This window comes from Notamacropus eugenii, chromosome 1 (genome assembly GCF_028372415.1).
Source record: "Notamacropus eugenii isolate mMacEug1 chromosome 1, mMacEug1.pri_v2, whole genome shotgun sequence".
Lineage (NCBI taxonomy): Eukaryota > Metazoa > Chordata > Mammalia > Diprotodontia > Macropodidae > Notamacropus > Notamacropus eugenii.
In genome coordinates this window covers 474,934,547-474,957,863 of record NC_092872.1, presented here as the reverse complement: position 1 = coordinate 474,957,863, position 23,317 = coordinate 474,934,547, and the positions used below count along the sequence as shown (strand labels likewise).

The 23,317-nt window shown below is 41.1% G+C and overlaps 1 protein-coding gene and 2 non-coding genes across 7 annotated transcripts in view; 1 reads left to right on the top strand and 2 right to left on the bottom strand.

Annotated features, from left to right (window-relative positions):
- Positions 1–22,910, bottom strand: part of CCL22 (C-C motif chemokine ligand 22) — a 70,181-nt gene extending 47,271 nt beyond the window's left edge. For 4 of the 5 annotated variants that reach the window (XM_072632323.1, XM_072632326.1, XM_072632327.1 and 1 more), the window contains exons 1-2: positions 22,759–22,910; positions 7,997–8,105 (exon numbers count right to left, since the gene is read on the bottom strand). The gene's annotated coding sequence lies outside the window, so the exon portion shown is untranslated. Of the gene's footprint in view, positions 1–7,996; positions 8,233–22,758 lie in introns of those variants that run through there. The other variant, XM_072632325.1, reaches the window with a different exon arrangement.
- On the top strand, positions 6,825–6,907 carry TRNAL-CAG (transfer RNA leucine (anticodon CAG)). The gene has a single exon. It is a non-coding gene; the product is annotated as a tRNA-Leu (tRNA).
- TRNAL-CAG (transfer RNA leucine (anticodon CAG)) lies at positions 7,124–7,206 on the bottom strand. The gene has a single exon. It is a non-coding gene; the product is annotated as a tRNA-Leu (tRNA).
- Positions 22,911–23,317: the final 407 nt, after the last annotated feature.

The window sequence follows — 23,317 nt, the reverse complement described above, 5'->3', positions numbered from 1 at the left end:
TCTTCTCTAGCATCGGGGTTCAAAGTTTTATTATCTTTCATGAATAATCAGCATTAATCAGCTACCTGAAATAGCAAGGGAGAATATCTACGTGACCCCAGAGGTGCCCTTCCTTTAGAGTGGCCTCGAGGCCAAAGGTTTTCCACTCCTGCTCTAGACTAAGAAAAAGAAAAAAATGAGCTTATGTTGAGGTCTCTAGCAACTCCTAAAGGCTTCAACTGGGAACTTCATCCTAGGGAGGAAAATCAGGACCTTTTCTCCCGTGGGAAGTGCACATACACTTTAATCTTGGTTTTTGTGTTTTTTCCAAACTTTATCTTCAAAATAGTTTCTAATGAATTGACTAATTCCAATGTTTGCTAAATGATGATGAGAAAGCAACAAATATTAGCTGCCATATAATTGCTTCTTATCATGTAACTATATATAGTATGTTGCTCGACTGAACTGAATTATTTAGTTGATTTATAAGCTGTTCTTTGGTTATTGACTAAATCCTGGCATTAGGGATGGAAATAATGAATTTCTGGGCATGATTCTTGGAACAAACTATCTTTGCTAATGTTAATATTCATAAAGGCTTAATGATAGTAGGAATAGATCTCAAGTATATGATTTTTTAAAAAATAAACAATTGTTTTTTAAATAATATTTTTTTCAATCAGTAAAACTCCACCTTCTTACATTCTCCCCTGTCTTCTCCCACCGAAGTTTGAGAACTACAGAAAAACAAAACATTACAAACATGTACAGTTGACCAAAACAAATTTCCACATTGTCTATGACCAAAAATACATTTGTCTCGTCCTGTTTTCTGAGTCCTTCACCTCTGTGTCAGGAGGTGGGTAGCATGTTTCATCATCATTTCTTCAGAATAATGATTATGAATGTTTAAGTATAATGCAAATGAGGAGAGGAATATTAAGATCACCCACGAAGGAATATCAGTCCACTGCACTCTAAAGACGTGTTTCTAGGTCCAGTTAAATACTCAAACACAACAGGCAAAACACAAATAGGGTACAGAGTCTGGGTATAAGTCTATAATCCTCCTTTTGAGGCAGAAAAATTATGGGGTGAACTTGTGACATTTAATAAAGGAAGATGATGGCATAGCACAAAATATGAAGCCCAAGTTTGCCTTCACATTTGGGTTGACATCTACATAGTAACATGTTTGCCATCAGAAGCAGATTAGGTTGTTCACATGCAAGCGATGCCAAGTATACGTGCTCTCTGTCACTGGCAAAAGCCCTCCCTATGCTTGATAAAACAGTGACTACTTCCCCTAAGTCAGAGAGATGGCATTGCGGCAATGGGGACAAAGTCCAAAACTAGTTCTGTTTTGTTAGTCAGAAAAAGAATTCAACAAAATTTCAAAATGGAACCTTGTAATGGTCCTCTGAACCTGCCCAAGTCCAGATACTGGGGCAGAGATGGCAAAAAAAAAATGCCCAAATTGACCTAAGGCCTCTAGTAGAGATCAGGCTCAAGTTGACTAGAGAAGAGCTAAAGGGTTGGTAGGACTCAGACTCGGGTAAGATGAACTGTTCAATGGAAAGCTCCAAAGACCCCTCCCCCCATCTGAACATCTGAGGGAGCTAAACGATGGAAATACTGATATCATGTGTCTAGGATGTTTAAATTATTTTGGGACATTTTATGACTCCTAGATAATTAGTGAAGATGGTATTTGGAGAGACCGGGAATATCATCCAGCAAAGAGTCACCCTCCCGATTTGGGGGACTGGTGGACACAAACTTAGTGAGAGTGGAAGAATAGTGTGGGAAAGGATAATTTCTCCTGACATGGAAAATATCAACAGGTTGAACCAAGTGGCCAAAGGACTGGTAGGTTGGAATAACTGGAGGACAGCCCTAAACAGTGAAATAGCAAATGAGTAACATTGATTACCGAACACGTTGAGGAAGTAGGAGAAAAGGCTGGGGGGAAAAGTTTCACCTCAAACACATCTGCTTGCACATGGGCCAAGGAAATTAATTGGGAGAAGGGAGTAAGAGGAGGGGATAGCTAGTAGGTACAAGGTCAACTAAGGAAACTCATAAAAAATCTGATGAGAAGTGGATCTACGCAGGAGCAAACCCATTATTCCTTCCACATTTTTACTTTCCCCATCGTAGTTTCTATATATTGCAGGTTGGAATAAGAAATTAAATGGGAATTTTGGGGGAGTTTTACAGACACCGCAGACAACACAGAAAAAGTTTACAAACTCAGATATACACTATATATATATAATATTGTATAACATCAATATATTTTATCTTTTAATAACATAATAATTCAGACTTCTTCTCTGTTATGAAGGGAGGACCAAAAAATTTTACATGGATTATCCAGATATCTAGGGCCCCATGCCATGCCCCTAACCCTCTTGATGTGGAAGGAATAACTATAATAGGAAAGTTAATAAGACAAGGAGGCAGAGGGTAAACCAGATTGACATGGAAAAATCATCATTAAAATAAATCCAAAAGGGGAGAACTTATTTCTGATACGACTGGAGATGTTGGCCATACTTACTTTAGGCTATGAGCTCTTAAGAAGACACTGTAACTTTGATGAAAAAAAAAATGGAGAGCTTAAGGAACTGCTTTGGGAAAAGAAAGTGAGGCCAGAGCAGGAAGTCACAGGTCCTCACACATGGTGAGCATGATCTCATCTGCAGTTCCTAATGAACGTTTTCCATCTGATGGCACAGAAACAGAAAGACAGGAAGCATAAAATTATCTTAAAAAGCAACCAAGCTGAGAGAAATGTAAACAAAGCTTGTCTCATATATGCTGGATTATGCTGATCCAAACAAATCCACTGTCCTGCATACTGATGCCAACCTGAAAGGACTAGGAGAAATCCTGGACCAAGAAAGTGATGATCAAATGAAACCAGTGGCATTTCCCAACAGATGTTTGACCAACAGCAAGACCTTTTATGCCATCCACAAGCTAGGGATTCTGGCTTTGATGTGGACTATAACTGAGAAATTCAGAAACCATACAGTAATCCCTTCCACAGCATGGGGGTTAAGGGCACAGCACTCTCATGATCTGGAAAATCCACATAAAATCTTTTGATCCTCCCTTTTTACCAAAGAAGAAATTTAAATTTTTTCTTTTTCTTTTATGGGGTGTTTACAGTTCCTTATTGAAAAATTTGGGTTGATACATAATACTAAACATATATTTTATCCATTTCTGAGTTTCTAAACTTTTTCTGTGTTGTCTACTGATCTTTGCATATCTTCAGTGATTTCTGCAAAACTCCCCAAATTCCCATTAATTTCTTATGCTAACACGTGATATATCAAAACCATACTGGAGAGAGTCATGATGTGGAAGGGATAACTGCATTTGGAGTGAACTTGCAAGTATGGACTGCCAACAACTCTGACATAGTCTGATCAAGTTAGATTCTGTTTGCCAGAGATGGGAGATAGCACTATTAATTCAGCATTCACTACCTGCCAGGGAAACCCATATGAATGCAGATGGTCTGTCCAGAAGGCCATGGAACACCAAAGCTATGGTGATACCTGAAGAAGGAGTGAAGATCATGCATGGTAGCATTTACAGAACTGTATAAAGCAGATAGAAGAATGGTTGAGGTTGGGGATGGCCACCAGACAGCATACCCATAACCTCATTTCATTGAGTCAAGCTTTTAAAGCTCTGTTTGAGTAGCACTGAGAGCAAGCAAATGGTTGTCAAAGAACTAAGTAAGGCAATAGAAGCCAGGAAGTGGGGTGTGATCAAGGCACCAATCTCTTTAATGCATTCTATTGTTGAGACAATGGCCAAAGTTAGAGCCATACAATAGATGACTATACCAGACTGTCACTGATCCCATATGTGGTACCAGGAAGCAACTGGTACCATTGCTATACAATGCACACTGCTCTATGGCCATGAAAGTGTTATATGTTGTCTTTGGAGGACATATTGACCAAGAAAGAGCCCTAGAGAGGTAGCAGGAAGCAGATTTAACTGATTCAAGATGGCTCCAGATGCCACTGAGAAGTGAGATTTGTATTCAGTTTATATAAAGCAAAGTACTACCAACTCACATGACCTATTTGGAAATCCTAATTATTGACAAACTTTTGGTAATTATCTGCATTGCCTAACCCTGGAAGGAAGGAGCAAGAACGCATGTCATATATTGGTAGTGACTAGCAAGTTCACAAGATATATACAAGCATAACCAACCAGAATGCTTCCATTATAAAGTATTATGGGAGATATTTCTCAGTATATAGACCTCCCATCAATATCCATTTGGATCAAGGCAAAAACTTTGAAAGTATTCTGCTAAAGAAGATGTTAGTTTTGGTCAGCATTGGAAAATTACAATACCTTAACATCCTTAAGGGAACTCACAACCTGAATGTTTCAACTGTACATAGATCATACCAGAGACGCTGAGACCAGAACAAAAATTGAGTGGAGTCAACCTGTGGCTTTATGTATGTAATACACATATAATATGTGCACCTATGTAATATACATATAATACACACAATGCAATATACACATGTGTACTGTGTGATATGTAATGCACATGTGTATATATGTAATGTGCAATACACAATACATGTGCGTATGTAATATATGACACATCTAATATGTATATGTATGTAATATGATGCACACATAATGTGTGTACATATATAATATGTAGTACACATATAATATGTGTACATATTATACAGTTCTGCCTAGAATGACCCTCTGATTTTCTACCGTACCTGTTGATGCATGGGTATGTCAAACTCAGTTGACCGAATCTGACCTTGTTTGCATTCCCAGACCCTGAACTACCTGAGGCTGATCAGACATCATCACTCCCAGCCTCTGACTATTTTGCAAAAGTCCTAAACTCTCCCCTCCAGGATTCCCAGGCTTTCCCTATGAACTTTCAGTAGTTATGCAAGACAACTTACCTAGTGAAACCATAGAATGTCCTAACCCCTTTGTACCTGCCATCCCTTTCTCTCTGCCTTAGTACCCTATATAAACGCTACTCCCAGGTCCCTCATCATTTGCCATGTGGCACCTCCCAGAAGTTCCCTTGCTCTGATTAAAGACCTCAGTTTTGCTATACTGGCTGTTTTCTCTTGAATTCAAACTGAAAGGTATGAACCAAAACTGCCTGTCAACTTGTGTTTTGGAGTCTCTGAGAATGAAGAGCTTGTGGGTCCCCACAATCAGTGTATCATTCAGCTGAGAATCGCTTTCCACCTAGCAACACCAGTACAAAAGAATGACAAAAGAAATAATTGACAGTGCAATACCTAAGTACATTTTCAAGGCTTTCAACAAGGTGAGAGTTCTGTTGAAAAACCTTAATATTAATTGGACATACAAGTTAACAGAACAAATGAAAGCTCCTCCATATCTTGTTGTGGAGAGGCCAACCTTCCTGTTTTCACCAATTAGTCCCAGATTTTGGGTAGGGGGAAGTAGAAATGGAGTCAGGTAAAGACAATTTCACCACAATCATTTATTGTCAGCTGATGAATGAATCCGACTCCCTGACTGAGGCTGATGGCACTCACTTCAATAAAAGAGACGTCAAGGTCAATGCTGCTTCCTCCCTTCATGTTGATAATCAAGTCCGTGTTTTGTTCCTAAGGTGGTCTCCAGCACCATGGCGAGAACAGCTGAAGGAGATTTGTCCAAGACTCTTTACATATGAAATAATTAGGGGATGGCACAGAGTCAGAATAGAGGCAGCCTTGCAGTCTTTTGTATCTGGGTCCAGCGCCTGCCCTCAGATATTAACTGTTTTTATAAGCTGTTTTTAACCTTGGGTCCACAGACTCCAAGTGGTCTGTGGCTAGAATTCAGAGGGTCATGAACTTGGATGGGGAAAAAAAACACATCTTTATTTCAATAGGATCGATTCTTTGTAATGCTATGAATTTTATTTTGTTAACTTAAAAACACGATTCTGAGAAGTGGCTCAGACTGCAAAGGGGGTGGGGGGATGATTCAGGGGTAAGCTGGAACTCTTTAGTTGAAAGTTAAACACCTGGAAATCTGCAAACGCTGCACATCAGGACTTGAACTATTGTTTAGGTGCTTGACTAAACTTGAAGCGATGAAGGAAAAATTAATAATGCAGGTTAAACTTTAAGTGCGTCGATTGCATTTTCCCCTCCCGAGAGCCAATTGTTCAAATATTTACCAGAACTGACACGGTGTGTGATGAAGTGAAAGTCAAGTGAAATTCAGAGCACCGCCTATGTCTGTGGGTTATACTTTCTACTTATTCACAAAATGTTATTTAAATCTCCCCACTCCTGGTTTCTATAGCTGTCCAACCCTGGGCAAGTCGTGTCCACTCGCTAGACCTCAGTTTCTCTCTGTGTAAGAAAAAAGTGGGGGAGGGCGAGGGCTCAACTCAGTATCATCTAAGAACTCTGACAACTGAGACAATCTATGATTTTTATAAATGCAGAAACTTTCCCTCCCCTGCGGGATCACCAATTAGGCGAATCTCATTGACAAAGTATAACTTTGCATATGTTGCATTGATTTGCATAAAGGTGTCTCCAGGAAACGTATCAGTCCCTTTTCTACTATTTTCATGCCCTCACTCTAAGTTCTTGGTGCTGGGTCCAACACACCTGGCCCAGAGACGTCCGAGGCCCTATTCCTGCTCCAACATTCCCATCCGGATCTTTGCCTGATTTGCAAAGCTCTCGGCGGCGCGGACGTCTACAAGGCATGTAGATTACATTGTCCACACGGGCTTCGGCCATAGCTTCTTAAGGCTTTTGGCAAAATTCGCTTTCGTAGCAGTCAGGATGGCCGAGCGGTCTAAGGCGCTGCGTTCAGGTCGCAGTCTCCCCTGGAGGCGTGGGTTCGAATCCCACTTCTGACAGCACAGTGTCTTTTGCCTTTTGTCTGGGTTGCAAGAGTAGTCAGACGTTACACTTGCACCTCGGTAACTTGAAGTTGCCACATTCCACATTGCAGTACAAGATTTGCAAGTACCTATCCCACGTTTCACGAAAGAGCCGATTTAGCCGAAGCACGTCAGAAGAAAGACGAGCCCCACAAAAGTTTTAAAATGAAATCTGAAGCAAAAACGCGGAGTTGTCAGAAGTGGGATTCGAACCCACGCCTCCAGGGGAGACTGCGACCTGAACGCAGCGCCTTAGACCGCTCGGCCATCCTGACTTCCTGCGCAGAACCTCTACTGCCTTCTCTGTTGTAGAGAACGTAGTGGGATGTTCTGCATTAGACGTTAGTGGCCCCTGCTGGAATCCCATGGTACACACAAGTGTCCTGATGCTGCCTGCCCAGACTAGGTCCCGCCCCCTGGCCCCTCCCTTCCTCGGCGGCTCCTCTCCGGGCCAGCTGGTGTGGCCCTCCCCCTGGGGACCACGGCCAGAGGGACAAAAAAACTACCTCTCTCCCCAAGGAACGCGACCACTCCAGCCTCGTATGCACCTCTGTATAATTTCGCTCTGCAGAAATCCCAGCCCTTCAAAAAGTATGGATTACATTTAATTCAATCAATGCTTGGTAAGTACCTTCTATGTGCAGAGCCCTGTGCTACACGCCGGAGGAGATACAAAATGGAAAGGAATTGAAAGCTTACTCTGTCCAGATTCCATAGTAGACGTTGCAGGGATGCAAACCTAGACACAGTTGCACCCCGAAGTAGATGTGGGGGTTTTTCTGCCTCTAAAGCCCCACGACACTTTGCTGTTCTTGCACATATGAAGGGGTTAGAGTAGTTATTTCTAAGATCCCTTCCAGATCAACAAATTCTAATTAAGCACCATCTATCAAACATGGAAAGAATAAAAGAGTGCGTTTAAAGAGTTTAAGACAGAGGTGAGATGTAAACGGAAGTAATTGTGGATACAAGAGATACCCAGATAAATATAAAGACCACGTAATTTGTTTGAGAGCGGAGAGAGAGAAAACCGGATTTAACAGAAGAGGGGGTCACTGAGCTTACCCTTGAAGGAAGATGATGTTTCTGATAAGATTGGAGCGTGGCGCAGTGGAAAGAGCTCTGACTTTGGCTCTGGAAAACCTGTGTGTTCAAGTCCCGTCTCCGATGCTCCCTAGTAGGTGAGCGTAAACCAGTTAGTTGGTTGAACCTTCATCAGTTAAAGCATAGATAGCTTGTTTAACCTTCATCAATCAAACTTGCAGGATGCTAGTGATGCCCTAAGGGAACTCCCAAGTTTGGGAAACGTTTGGAGGGCAGCTGGCTTACAGCCCAGCGTACAGAGCCAGATGTTACGCTACAACTCAGTGTGTTGGAGGGAGTCGCAGCTCTTAAATTTGGGACTGGTTAGAGACTCTATGTTTAACATCAGAAACAATTAGGGAGCCATTGTTTGAGCAGAAGAATGGATGTAGGCAGGACTGTTCTTTCAGAAGATAATTTTGGCAACAGGCGGGGATAGATTCCAAAGAGGGACTAGAGGCTAGGAGGTCAATTGATAGACCCCTGCAAATAGTCCCAGATGAGAGGTGATGAACTGCATAACTAGAATAGTGGTTTTGTGAGTAGAGAGGGGAAAGAAGTGTTGTGGGGGCACACTTGACAAGACCTGGGAGAGAGAGAGAGAGAGAGAGAGAGAGAGAGAGAGAGAGAGAGAGAGAGAGAGAGAGAGAGAGAGAGAGAGAGAGAGAGAGAGAGAGAAATGGAAGAGTCAACAACTCTTAAAATGTGCGCCAAGATGATTGCTAAGACAGTGGTGCTCCCAACAGAAACAGGAGAATTCGAAGAGAGCTTAGACTTAAGGGAAATGAAAGTGAGTTGACTCTTTTGGACCTGTGGAGTTTGAAGATGTCATTGGCAATGAAGGACTGGAGCTTTGGGGAGATATTGCAGCTGTATAGCTAGATTATGGAATCACATCTATAGAAGTGATTGTTGAATCCATAAGACTGCAAGGAAGAATGTAAAGAAAGGAGACTGCTAATAAAGTGACAGAGTTGAGTAATCATGATGAAGCCCAAGCCTCCTGCACCTCAAAGCAATGCCAAACAGGAAGGAAAATTAACGGAAAAAAAAAAGGAGAAATGAGTAATCAAAAGAGAGGTCCCACATAATGCACAAGTACTAGGATGTAAAAGAAAGCAGGGAGAAATCACAAGCAAATACAAGATTGCAGCAGTGCTGATAAACCCCTAGAAGACCACTAGAACTTTCAGAGTGGTTTGGTTGGTTGTTGTCCTACAGTCTGGAAGAGGACCAAAATGACATCACTACGCTAGAGTCAAATTTCAGTGTATCAGGCTATGATTAATCAGACCAATACGAGCTCGGAATGCTCTACCACAGATTGGGCACAAATAGTCCATGCGAACATTTGGGGTGGATACTCTAAATTTGCACATCCTATGTTTCTTTTGAGCTGTCTCAATTCGGCTTTGCTCATAGAGCACAGTACCTTTTCTGATGTGGACATGCCATGCTGAACAGTCCTGTGCCAGTGTCTCCCATGTCACACAATCAAATCCAAAGTTCTTGAGAGAGACCATGAGAGTGTCCTTGTATCGCTTCTTCTGACAATCATGTGAACCCTTGCCTAGTGTGAGTTCTCCATAAAACAATCTTTTTGGCAAGAAAACATTTTGCCTTTGAACAACATGGCCAGCCCTGTCTGAGTTGCACTTTTTGACTCATAGTTTGAATGCTTGTCAGTTTAGTTCAAGTAAGGACCTCGGTGTCAGGTACTGTATCCTGCCAGGTGATCTTCAGAATCTTCCTAAGATAATTCAGATGGAAGCCCTTGATGAGAGATATGAAGGGAAATCTGACATTTATAAGATTGGAAATATGATCACACACACACACACAAAAAACCAAACTATCAAACCTAAGAATTTCCACCATAGAAAAAATAGTGGATAGTTAAAGTAAGATAAGATGGATTAGGATGGCTCAGGTACCATGTAAAAAGCAGAATTGGAAGAACAAATGATAAAATAAGATTTTTTTTAAAAAAGAGGGCAAAATTAGAAGAAACCCTTCAGGTTCTGTAAGTGCAGAGGCAGCATGATATTGTAAATGGTCAGGAATTAGCAAGACCTAAATTCAAGTCCTGCTACGGACCCATCTTGCTTAGTAGCTACTGGGGAAATCATTACCTCTAATTGTCCCCAAACAACTTTGTAAGACTATGAATTGCAGAACAGTTGATGATCTGCATTGATAAAGAGAATTTTCCTTTGCGGAGATCTTTGTACTTCAATGAAATCATAGGTTCAGACTTTCTCACCATTAAAAAGAATATACATAAACTGGACAATCAGTGCTGCCTAATTGAGGCTCTTTGATTATTTTTTTTCAGATGAAAATTTTCCTTCTTTCCTACATCTCCCCCCATCTACAACATTGAGAAAGCAACAAAAACAAAATCCCTGTTACAAAAATGTATAATAAAGCAAAATAATTTCCCTCATTGGCCATGCCCCAAAATTTGTGTCTCAGTTTTCACTCTGTGGGTAGCCTGTTTCATCATGACTCCTCTAAAATTATGGTTGGTCCTTGTATTGATCAGCTTTCCTAAGCCTTTCAATATTGTTTGTCTTTACAATATTGTTATTATAGTATAAAATGTTCTGGTTCTGCTCACTTCACTCTGCATCAGTTCATATAAGACTTTCCAGGTTTCTCTAAAACCATCTACTTACATCAGTAACCCCAGTCTCTTTATGAGACTCTCTTCATTGGTGGAGATCAGTGCCCTGCACCTGCACCTAAATGAGGGATGGGGTAGAGTTGGCAAGAGAGGGAGCATTTCAGTCTTTGAACCCACTTCAAGTCTCTTGGGGTTCTACAGTTGCTTCAAGAACTTCTTGTTTCTAGCTTCAAAAAAGAAAAGATGGAAGCTATTGAATTGAACTGAAATCAAATAAGTAAATAATAATGAATATAGTACAGGTATTCATTCTAGGGGAGAGAATGATAGGGAAAGAAAGTTGCAGAAGTGGAAGAAAATTACGTCATGCTCCTAATTAGACCAAACTATTTAGAATAAGATTTTTTTTAATAGGAGTTCAGTTTTCACATGGAAGGAACATCCCAGAGTAGTAATGGGAAGCACACCCATGGGATTATACATATTCAACCATTGGTGAAACTTCAGGGAGCTTGAAACTGTATAGCCAGGAAACTGGCCCAGCCCTTTGTGCAGGGTGTGACTGGTCACCAAAGGCAAGGAAGTCTGGGAAGGGAGCATGCAAGAGCTGGGGGAGTGTACTTGACAGATAGTACAGGGGAACTGTGAGAATATGTAACTGGGCAGGGAAGGATGTAAATGGGAAGGAGGAGTCTGGAGATGATACAAAACCCCTCAGACCCCTCTCTTTCAGTCTGTATCTTCTTGGTGGTTTTCACAATGATATTCAAATCTACAAACGTTGATGCTGGTACTACAGAACAGAGGTGTCAAACTGAAATAGAAACGGAGGCCACTATAGCATACACAAAGATCCATCCTGGCTGCATATGGACTTAGAAAATACCCTGCTAATATTATCTATGCTTTATTATAGTTTGACTTATATTGTTAAACATTTCTCAGTTATGATCTGGTTTTGGTGCAGTAGGGAATGTTGTGGGCCAACAGCATGTTTGACATCTCTGCTTTTTAAGAAGCATTCTGGGGGGGCAGAGCCAAGATGGCGGAGTAGAAAGACACACATACTGCAGGGTCTCCCCACACAGCCCATAAAATACCTGTAGAGAGGGAATCTCAACAAATTCTGGAGCAGCAGAAGTGGAGAACAACAGAGTGGAGGAGATTTCCAGCCCAGGGTGACCTGAAAGGACCACGGGAAACATCTGTTGTACCAGACCGTGGAAAGGAGCCTAGCCCAGCCTTGGCCACTGTGGCTCACAAACAGCCCTGGGGGTGGAATCTCCAGTCGTGGAATCCCCAGTCCCAGCAGCAGTGGGTTCACAGATCCCTCAACCCACAGGCACCAAAGGTCAGTGACAGGGTTTTCTCAGCTGGCCAGGAAGGGAGAAAGGCCTTCAACAGCTCTGGGCTTAGGTAGCTGCTGCAGAGGCCACATAGGCAGGTGCAGCAGCAGTCTCCATTGTTGGAGTGTAAAAACCCCTGGGGACACTGAGGAGCTGATTCTTGCCTCTGCCCTGTGTGGAGGGCCTGGGGGAGCAAGTCTTTGTCTCACAATGAATGGCAGCACTGCCCATTCAGCTTATCTGAAAATCAGCCCCCAGTGCTGACTTCGCAAATTGGAGGCCTGGTGGCTGTGGAGAGGTAACTGCTAAGATTCTGGGCACAAAAATCCCTCTCTACATCCAGACCAGTACACACTTGATCATGCCACCTTGGAGGAACTGAGATCTTACAGATTCCCAGAGTATATTCTACTCTTGACAAAGGATCCAAAAGTCAAGTAACTGGTTGGGAAAAATGCCCAAAAAAGGGAAAAAAAAAATAAGACTATAGAAGCTTATTTTCTTGGTGAACAGATATCTTCTCCCATCCTTTCTGATGAAGAAGAACAATGCTTACCATCAGGGAAAGACATAAAAGTCAAGGCTTCTGTATCCCAAACATCCAAAATAAATATTCAGTGGGCTCAGGCCATGGAAGAGCTCAAAAAGGATTTTGAAAATCAAGTAAGAGAGGTGGAGGAAAAATTGGGAAGAGAAATGAGAGAGATGCAAGAAAAGCATGAAAAATGGGTCAACATCTTGCTAAAGGAGACCCAAAAAAATGCTGAAGAAAATAACACCTTTAAAAATAGGCTAACTCAATTGGCAAAAGAGGTTCAAAAAGCCAATGAGGAGAAGAATGCTTTAAAAAGCAGAATTAGCCAAATGGAAAAGAAGGTTCAAAAGCTCACTGAAGAAAATCGTTCTTTCAAAATTAGAATGAAACAGATGGAGGCTAATGACTTTATGAGAAACCAAGAAATCACAAAACAAAACCAAAAGAATGAAAAAATGGAAGATAATGTGAACGATCTCATTGGAAAAACAACTGACCTGGAAAATAGATCCAGGAGAGACAATTTAAAAATTATGGGACTACCTGAAAACCTTGATCAAAAAAAGAGCCTAGACAGCATCTTTCAAGAAATTATCAAGGAAAACTGCCTTGATATTCTAGAACCAGGGGACAAAATAAGTATTGAAAGAATCCACTGATCACCTTCTGAAAGAGATCCAAAAAGAAAAACTCTTAGGAACATTGTGGCCAAATTCCAGAGTTCCCTGGTCAAGGAGAAAATATTGCAAGCAGCTAGAAAGAAACAATTCAAGTATTGTGGAAATACAATCAGGAAAATACAAGATCTAGCAGCTTCTACATTAAGGGATTGAAGAGTATGGAATATGATATTCCAGAAGTCAAAGGAACTAGGACTAAAACCAAGAATCACCTACCCAGCAAAACTGAGTATAATACTTCAGGGGGAAAAATGGTCTTTCAATGAAATAGAGAACTTTCAAGCATTCTTGATGAAAAGACCAGAGCTGAAAAGAAAATTTGACTTTCAAACACAAGAATGAAGAGAAGCATGAAAAGGTAAACAGCAAAGAGAAGTCATAAAGGACTTACTAAAGTTGAACTATTTACATTCCTACAGGGAAAGACAATATTTGTAACTCTTGAAACTTTTCAGTATCTGGGTAGTGGGTGGGATTACACACACACACACACACACACACACAGAGCACAGGGTGAATTGAATAGGATGGGATCATATCTTAAAATAATGAAATTAAGCAGTGAGAGAGAAATATATTGAGAACAGAAAGGGAGAGATGGAATGGGGCAAATTATCTCTCATAAAAGAGGCAAGTAAAAGACTTTTCAGTGGAAGCAAAAAGCGAGGAGGTGAGAGAAAAAACATGAAGCTTACTCTCATCACATTCAGCTAAAGTAAGGAATAAAATGCACACTCATTTTGGTATGAAAACCTATCTTACAATACAGGATAGTGGGGGAGAAGGGGATAAGCAGGATGGGGGGAATAATGGAAGGGAGGGCAGTGGGAGGAGGGAGCACTCTTGGGGAGGGATAGGATCAAAAGAGAGAATAGAAGAAACGGGGGGGGCAGGATAGGATGGAGGGAAATATAGTTAGTCTTACACAACACGACTATTATGGAAGTCATTTGCAAACTATAGAGATATGGCCTATATTGAATTGCTTGCCTTCCCAAAGGGAATGGGTAGGGAGGGAGGGATGAAGAGAAGCTGGAACTCAAAGTTTTAGGAACAACTATTGAGTATTGTTCTTGCAACTAGAAAATAAGAAACACAGGTAATGGGGTATAGAAATTTATCTTGCCCTTCAGGACAAAAGAGAAGATGGGGATAAGGGAAGGGAGGGATGCTAGAAGGGAGGACAGATTGGTGATAGGGGTAATTAGAATGCTTGGCGTTTTGGGGTGGGGGGAGGGAGAAATGGGGAGAAAATTTGGAACCCAAAATTTTGTGAAAATGAATGTTGAAAACTTAAATAAATAAATTTAAATACAAAAAAAAAAGAAGCATTCTGGCTCCTCCATGAAGGCACTATTGGCTATTTCTATGTCTATGTCACTCAAGGATGAACCATCTAATTCAATCCATAGTTCGTAAGCCCCCATTTCCACTTAATCTCCACTGGACCAAGCCAGAATAAATATCATGGCATTAGAGTAAAGCCAAGGAGATTTACTTATAGCAGAATGAAAGGTAAATAATGAGCAATTAATTCAAGCAACATTCCCAACACCCCTTTGCCAAAGCTACCACCTCCCCACACATAAGACCTCTCGTCTCATCTGCTGTTTAGGCCCTCTGGGGCCCAGAGTCTAGGCTGATCCTGCTGCCTCCACAACTCAGCAGAAGAAGCACAGAACAAGAGCAGAACACTGCAGGCTGTTAGGTTGGCGTTCACAACAGCTGTGTTGGGTGCCCTGGGTCTGTCAGTACAGTACAGAAGGTGAAGGGCTTTCATGACAAGGTGCTGGTATAGGAACCAGAGAATGCTGTAGAGACCATTGTTGCTTCCCCTGAGCATAGGAACTGCGCTACCACTGCAACCTTGGGCTGTTCTGAGAGCTTGAGCATTCTGGATAGCAACCAGGAGAACACTGAAACTGCAGGCCATTCTGAGAACCTTGGCACACCAACTAGAAACAAAACGTCAGGCTGTGGTTGTGATTCTTCCCCTCTCTTTCTCATATTGCCCAGGACTTTTCCAAATCTTGATTCATCCCAATGCAAGACTCTTGTCTTCCTTTCAAACTGGTCACAGTGAAAGCCAGTAAGCTCTACACATGCTTCTGGGAGATGTAGTTCCCAAACAGAAGGTTGAACAGATATCATCTTGCATCTAGATGAGACACTGTCCCTGCCTTAAAAGAAGTTACAATCTAGTAAGAGGATAAGTGTAAGGCAAAAGTGCACACTTACCTAGCCCACTGTTTGTAGCCAACCCCAGACCAGATCATGCTTTGCATCCCATCCAGACATCCTCTCAGGCCATGTTGTCATCTTCTCAGCTGCCACACCCTTGTTTCTCCTCATCAGGACCAGCACCCTCCCCATCAGATCTCAAGATTCCATGACCCCAGGCCCTGGGTTATTTACTCGTCTTTGAAATTTCCACCACAGCGAAGAATCCTCTGGGCCTTAATTTCAATGACCATGCGGTTCAATGACCCATTGGGATTGTGAATATAAGCTGAGGAGTAATATTGGTACTGGTATAAATTCAGTTCAGAGCCTACCAATTCCAGTTTTTCTGAGTGAAGAGTCATTTTGTTTGGCCCTAACACCTGCAGTTAAGCACATTTTGAGAGATGAAAGAAATTTTCTCATCAGGCTCCAAATAGTAGATAAGCCTGGGGGAGTAGTTGCTGAAGCAGAGGCAAAGCAGATTAAGAAACTAGATTTGACCTAACAGGTAGTGTTTTGTTTTGTTTTTTTCCTAGCTGGATGAGTGAAGTTGTGAATCTGACTCACAAAAGAGCTAGCCTTTGGGCTATTTGACAAAAAAGAGTGGTAACCACTCTCTGGCAAGGAAGAGGCTGCACTGTAACTGCAAATTAGCAGAGAACCAGAAGATGGCAGCAGCTTAATAGATAATCAATCATGGAGAACCAGCAAATGGAAGTGTGGTAGACAAAATAACCCAGCAGATGGCACCTGTGGCTCACAGCACAGTGGGTAAAGCAGCTCACAAGTTGGCAAGGAAAGCAGTCCAGTAGATGACATCACTAAGCTGATAATTGATATCAGTAGTGATAGCCTTTAAGACAGATGGTGGCTCAAAAGAACAGCTGTAGAAGAATGAGTTTCTCATGCTATAAATGATCTCCACATGTTTCCTTCCTCCCATGGATGCTCTGTTATTATATATTCCCTATTATTACATATTCCCTTTTTCCAGCAGTAACGGGGAAGGCCCTATGAGATAATATTTACCTGTATGCATGAGGTGATTTTCCTTGTTATTTACCTTGATCTTCTGTTTAATTACATGTGTTTTGCTTTAGACATACGTCAGCTCAACAAACAATTATTCAACTCAATTCAACAAGTATTTATTGAATGCCTTCTACGCGTCAAACACAAAGGAAAGGAAGACAGCAGTCCTGTGCTGGGTTGAACTGAGGTTTGGAAAATCAGAGGGCAGCATGAGGGAAAGAAGAAAAAAAATCACACATGCTGGATGCTTGGGGATTCAAGGACAAAAATGAAATAGACCCTGTCCTCAGAGAACATATATCCTACTGGGGGGATATAACATGTATACACCAATTTGTTTTAAATTAAATTTTACATTTTATCAGGCATTCATTTTTTCTCTCCTCCCCAAAATAAAACCAAATGTGTAACAAATGTTATGGGGGGAGTCTGGAACATGTACAGACCCCATCAGGTTTCTAAGCTGGAATCTCCATGTGTAGGAAGATAGGGAGCTGCTTCTGGGAGAATTATGAGGACTGGAACAGGCACAGACATTTCATAACTGGTTCTGGTTGGTCTACTGCATGGTTGGTTGAAGGTTTTTTTCCATTGGCTCTGTAGATGCATTTTTTGTGACCTTCAAAAAGGCCTAAGTCAGCACTGGCTGTGGTTTTTGCTGTATTTGCATTCGAGGTAGCAAGACGATGCCTTCAGTTATAGTTTCTGGTAAGAGAAACATTCAATAAGGGGAAAGGCCACCAAGTCTTTACCCCGGAGACCACAGGGCCCCGAGAAATGGTCCTGAATTCATGATCGCCTTTTCCATTTTAGGTACAAGGAGTAGAGTCTCCAGTTGAGCCATGGGAACCCTAGAGTCTAGGAATCTAGGATGGGTATTGTAGTTAGCCCAGCACTGGTGTCCTGATGTACAAGATTCCAGTTCAGCAAAAGTTTTAAGGGATGCCACCTTTGAACATGAATTTGGTGGGACTGATCCTGTGCAGGAACTGAGCTAAACTGTGAACCTAATGCCTCTCCATGCTATTTCCCACTTCCAGATTGACATGCTGTAGGGAGGATTATGGCCCCAAAGTGATGAAGGAATATACTTATATATTTGTTCTTGCTATATATGTGAAACAAATATTCCTTTTTTAAAAATCCAATTGATGTTAAGTGAATTAAATGAAACTAATCCCCTAAACTTAAGGGGAATAGAGATAGGGAGAGGAGGGGGTTCCAGTCAGTGGCAGAAAAGAAAGGCATCTCAGTTCTCCCAAGGTACCTGAGAACCCTAGGGGTGGGGAAGTGAAGGGAGAAATGGACCCAGCCCTCAGACAGAGGACTGGAGTTAACCATGTTACAAAACTATGCAGTCAATCAAATCAACTTCTCATAGTGACCATGTCCAAAAATGTGAGTCTCATTCTACGTATTAGTTCATCTACTCTCATTTAGGAGATGGGAGCATTCATCATCAGGCTTGGGAATCCTGGTGGGTCATTGTGTTATCAAAGTTCTTAAATTCTTAAGATCAGAATTAAATTTTTTTTCATTTTTTTATAATATTGCTGTAGTATATAGTTATCCCTTCCACTTCACAGGGGTTAGGGGCATGGTGCCCCCGCAATCTAGAAATTCATGTAAAATTTTTTGGCCCTCACTTTGTACTAGAGAAGAAGCCTGAATTATTATGGTATTAAAAGATAATATATTTACATATATGCTATACATTTATTTTATGCTTTTCTAAGTTTCTAAACTTTTTCTGTATCATCTACTGGCCTTTGCTTGTTGGCTGAAACTTCTGTAAAACTCCTGAAAATTCCCATTTAATTTCTTATACCAATCCTTGATACAGCGAAACCACAGTGGGAAAAGTTACAATGTGGAAGTGATAACTATAAAATATTCTCTTGGTTCTTCTCAATTCAGTCTGCATCAGTTCATACAAATCTTCCCAAGCTTCTCTGAAACTATCTCTTCTATCAGTTCATATAACACAATAACATTTCATTACATTCATATGTTATAACTTGTGTAGCTATCCCCCAAAAGATAGGTACCCCCTTTAGTTTCCAATTGTGTGCCACTACAAAAAGAGCTACTGTAAATATTTTGTACATGCCCACTCATAAGGAAGAGGCCATGGGCTATCTCCCAAGAGAACCATCATCTATAGAAATGAATATTTACTATATTCACAGTAAAGCATAGTGTACATACGAAGTACGTACAAGATGATACAAAATCACTTCAAGAGAGAAAGCTCAAACAATGGAGTGAAGCAGTGAACAGCTCTTGGAGGAGGTGGTATGTTTTGAAAATAGCTAGGGATTATATAAGGTAGATGTGAATGAATAGGAGACCAGATCTGCCGTGGAATGGAAGTGGAAGGTGGAATGTCTTGTAAACAGAACAGTTTTATTAGAAGAGAAAGTGCATAAAGTAGAAGAAGATGCAACAAGATGGGAAAGGTAAGTGAGAACCAGATCACGGAAGGCCTTAAATGTCAGGTTAGGGATTTTATATTTTATTCTAGGAGTGGGAACCATTGCAGGCTTCTTAGTAGGAGGGCAATATGTTTATATTTGTGTTTTAGGGATATTAATTTGGTGGCTCTATGAAGCATGAATTAAAAAGGGAAGAGAATGGAAGTAGAAATAAGAGCTTTTTGAAATAAACTATGAAAGAGGTGAGGAGGGTCTGAAGTAGGACAACAGTAGTGTGAGTAAAAAGAAGAGGAAGAATGTAAGATATGCTATAGAAACTATATACTATCTATAGCTAATATATATATATCTAGTATATACATACTATATATGGTGTATATCTAGTATATATAGTGTATATATATATATATCTATATATATAGTGTGTGTGTATGTATATATATATATATTACAGAAAACAAGAAGACTTGCAATTGATTGGAAATAGGGGAAGGAGGGTAATGGAGAGGGAACAGTCAAGGATGGATCCAAGGTTGTGAACCACAGTGCCTTGAAGGATTGTGGTCCCTTTGACAAAAACAAGGAATTTTGGAGGATGAGGAAGTTTGAGGGGAAATACAGTGTTTTATTTTGGACATGCTGAGTTTGAGATATTGATGGAACATTGAGGTAGACAGGTCTAGCAAGCAAAAGGTAATGAGAGATTGGAGTTCAGGGGAGAGATTTGGGGGTTATCTACTTAGAGGTGATCATTGTGAGGTAATGAGATCACGAAGAGGGGAGAGAGAAAAAAAGAGAAGAGGGCCAAGGGCAGAACCTTGGGAGATGCCCGTACTTAGTGGTTGTTATGTTTGTCCTTCATTCTTGAAGAGGACCATGACATCAGGATGAGGACAGAAGGAGGAAGAAAATCCTCAGAGGAGACTGAAAAGGAGTAATTTGAGGGGCAACTGGGAGCGAGCAGTGGCACAGAATGCAAGAGAAGGGACTGCATGATGAATAGGGTCAAAAGGGGCTAAGAGAGAAAGAATCAAGTATCTGGGAACGAGTCAGGTTGCAAAGAGTTGAGAAGTTCATAGGAGGTGAGGAAATGGAGCCAATGAATGGAAATGCATCTAGGCATTTGTCTGTGAAAGGGAGAAGAGATATAATAATAGCTTTTGGGCATCCCCAAAAGGTCAAGTGAGTCAAGTGAAAGAGACCTGACCAGGTTTATAGGTGACAAGGAAGGAACCAATACATCCAATACATCAAGAGGGAATTATTGAGGAACCACACTGCTAGGGGAAATGAGAAGAGATGATATCCAGAAGACAGGTAGCAAAGTTGGTCTTGGCAAGAAGAAGAAGGATTACTTCTCCATCAGAGGGGCAAAGGAGGAAAGAACGTGAGAAGATAAAGAACAACTTTGAGCTGTGGATTAGAACAGAAACGGGACTCCTATGATTTGGTCTCATAAGAGAAACATTGATGGAGCCTCCTGAGCTAAGATCTTGTGGTATGCTGCTTGAATCTAGGGTAGCTTCCAGTTCTCCACAACTGAGAGAGGCCTAGGTAAACAGAAAACAAGAATGACTGATTATGGAGGCATGTTATTAGCACTCTGGAGTAAAGTGTAATAAAACTAATTAGAGATAAGCAGAAGCACCAGGAAGAGAGGAAAAAGATTGTTCCACTTTCCTTCTCGCATACAGAAGCAGCTCCTGGAGGAATTTTGCTAAGCTGTTGGAGGTCTGATGAACCACACTATTAGGGTCTACTGGAGAAGTTTTTAAGTTTTTTGTGTGTCTCTTTTGTCAGTCTGGTTAAGCCAATTGTTGAAAATAAAAGTTCACGAGACATCATTTCTGGATAATTAATCATTTTAACATGACATGTGCAGTCATGCAAAGCATATTTCCATGTTGTGAAAGAAAACGCAGACAAAAAAACCAAAACCAAAAACAAGAAAAATAAAGAAAATGTAAAAATATGCTTCAATCTACATTCAGACTCCATCAGTTCTTTCTCTGAAGGTGGGTAGCATTTTTCATCATAAGTCCTTCAGAGTTGTCTTGGATCATTATATTGCTCAGAAGAGCTGTCATTCACAGCTGATCGTCGTTCAGTATTGCTTTTTCTGTGCGTAATGTTCTCCTAGTTTTGTTCACTTCGCTTTGTATCAGTTCATATAAGTCCTTTCAGATTTTTTCTGAAACCCTCCTGCTCATCATTTCTTATGGCACAGTAGTATTCCATCACAATCATATACCACAACTTATTCATCCATTCCCCAATTGATGGGTATCCCCTTAACTTCCAATTCTTTGCCACCACAAAAAGTGAGCTACTAATTTTCAATGTTATTTCCAGCAATTATTGAAATGTGGAAGCTTGTGCATTTTCTCTGAGAGGACGATTGTGTACAGGAATTCTGTACTAATGGGACCCCAGATATAGTTATGGACTACATAAAATTGTGTGTGGGAGTCACGAGAGTGATCACCTGGATTTCAGATGGGCCCTCAGTAGTGCCCTCAAGTATCTTGGGAGTGTTTGCAACTCTGGCTGAAAGATATCAAAGGTAGAAATTATATTTGGCGCTCTCTGTGGAAAAATGGACCTTATGTTTCATGAAACTTGCCCTGTAAGTCCCTTGGATGCTCTGAACCTCTGATACACTAGGGACACTTTGCCCAGGGGCTGACCTTCTGGAGACTGGCCCTATTGGCTGAGGGGATGGTCAGAGATTGATATAAACCAGAGTAGGACCTCTGTGTCTTTGTGGATTCAGTCAGCTAGGGATCAGTGAAACTAGGGGAAATTCCATTAAAGGTAAGGGCTGTGGTGACCTGGAAAAAAATCCAGCCAGGTCACTGAAGAGGACTTGGACTCCACTAGCTACTTGGGATCCTCCACTGGGGAAGGGACAATGATTAAACTGGGAGCTTGACCTTTGTCCAGCCCCAGGGGAAATTAGTAACCAGAGGCACTGGGGCAGAAATAACTACACACCCTGAGAAATAGATCCCACAATGCCTTTACTCTCCAGCCCTGACCGAAAAAGCAAACCACCATCATGGAGGGAGCAGTTTCCTGTCCAAATCCTGGTCTCTCTCCTTAGGCAGATCTTTTAGTTGTCACCCTTAAATTCCGTGGGTTAGGAGGTCCATTAAAGTTAGATAGTTGGCAAGAGAATTACAGGGAATATGGAGCTTGGGGAGGATTCCTTTGCCAGCTTTTGCCTAAGATTCCAGGACTTAAAACCCTTTAGACCCTGAGGTGGATTCCCTGGCTCTAGTAATTATCTCTTAAATCAGCATGGCTGTTTTAAACTTTTCCAAAGTCCTTTTTTACATATTGAATCTCATTTGATCCTCTGACTCACCTACCTTATGAGGTTATATTAGGCAAGGTGCTTTGTAAGTTTGAAGATATTACATCAATATGAGCTTTTCTTATTACTGTCTAGGCTGACTTCAATGCTATAAACAGTAATTATAGGAGTCAGGAGACCTGAACTTCAGTCCCACCTTTACCATTAAGTAGCTTTGTGAGCTTGGACAAATTACTTCTCTCAGTTTTCCCATCTGTAAAAATGAAGGAATAGGACTAGACAATCTTCTAATTCCCTTTTAAGTGCAGAGTCTGTGATCGGTGATTTAAGTATTAAACACCAAAGGGAAGAAATTTTTTTTTTCCTATAGTTTAATTTCTTCTATTCCATCTCCACACCTGAAAGAAAAGCTGGGTCTCAGGGTGGGGCAGTGGTAAATATCACCCATGTTCTCCTCACAAATTAATCAGCTGGTATTTCTCATAAGCTGAGGTGTAAGGGAACTAGATTTGGAGTCAGAAGCCCTGGCACCCCTATATGCCCATACCCACCTTGAACTGTCTCCAGAATTCTTCTGGGCCCTAGGAAATGTTGGGAGAAAGCATCTAGAAGCAATCACCAGTCTCTGGGTTGGGGTAAGTTTTCTTCATAAGTAATTTCAGCTGGGAAGACTTCAGGGAAAGAGGCCCAGTAAACAAAGGCCACTCAATATCCCTGGCTACTCCCTTTCCTGCCCAACCATCCCCAGCATTTTTGAAATAGCATCACAATTAATTAACCCTCTCTGCTTTGGCTTCCTATGACAAGTGCCCAATTTAGCTTAAAAACAAACAAACAAACAAAACCCAAGCCAGATCACAAGAATATAATAATAACTGACATTTTTATAGCACTTTGAGGTTTGTAAAGTCCTTTTCATCTGGTTTTTGAAGAGGAAACAGATTCAGAGAGGTTAAACCTCTAAGTATCAGATATGTGCTTTGAACCTGCAAGCTCAGCACTCTTTCTACTACCCCTCCTCTGCCCAGTATATAAAATATACCATCCCCTTATCTTTTCTGCTCTGAGTCCTTTTGTGCTTATAACTCATCACACACAATGAACTCTTTC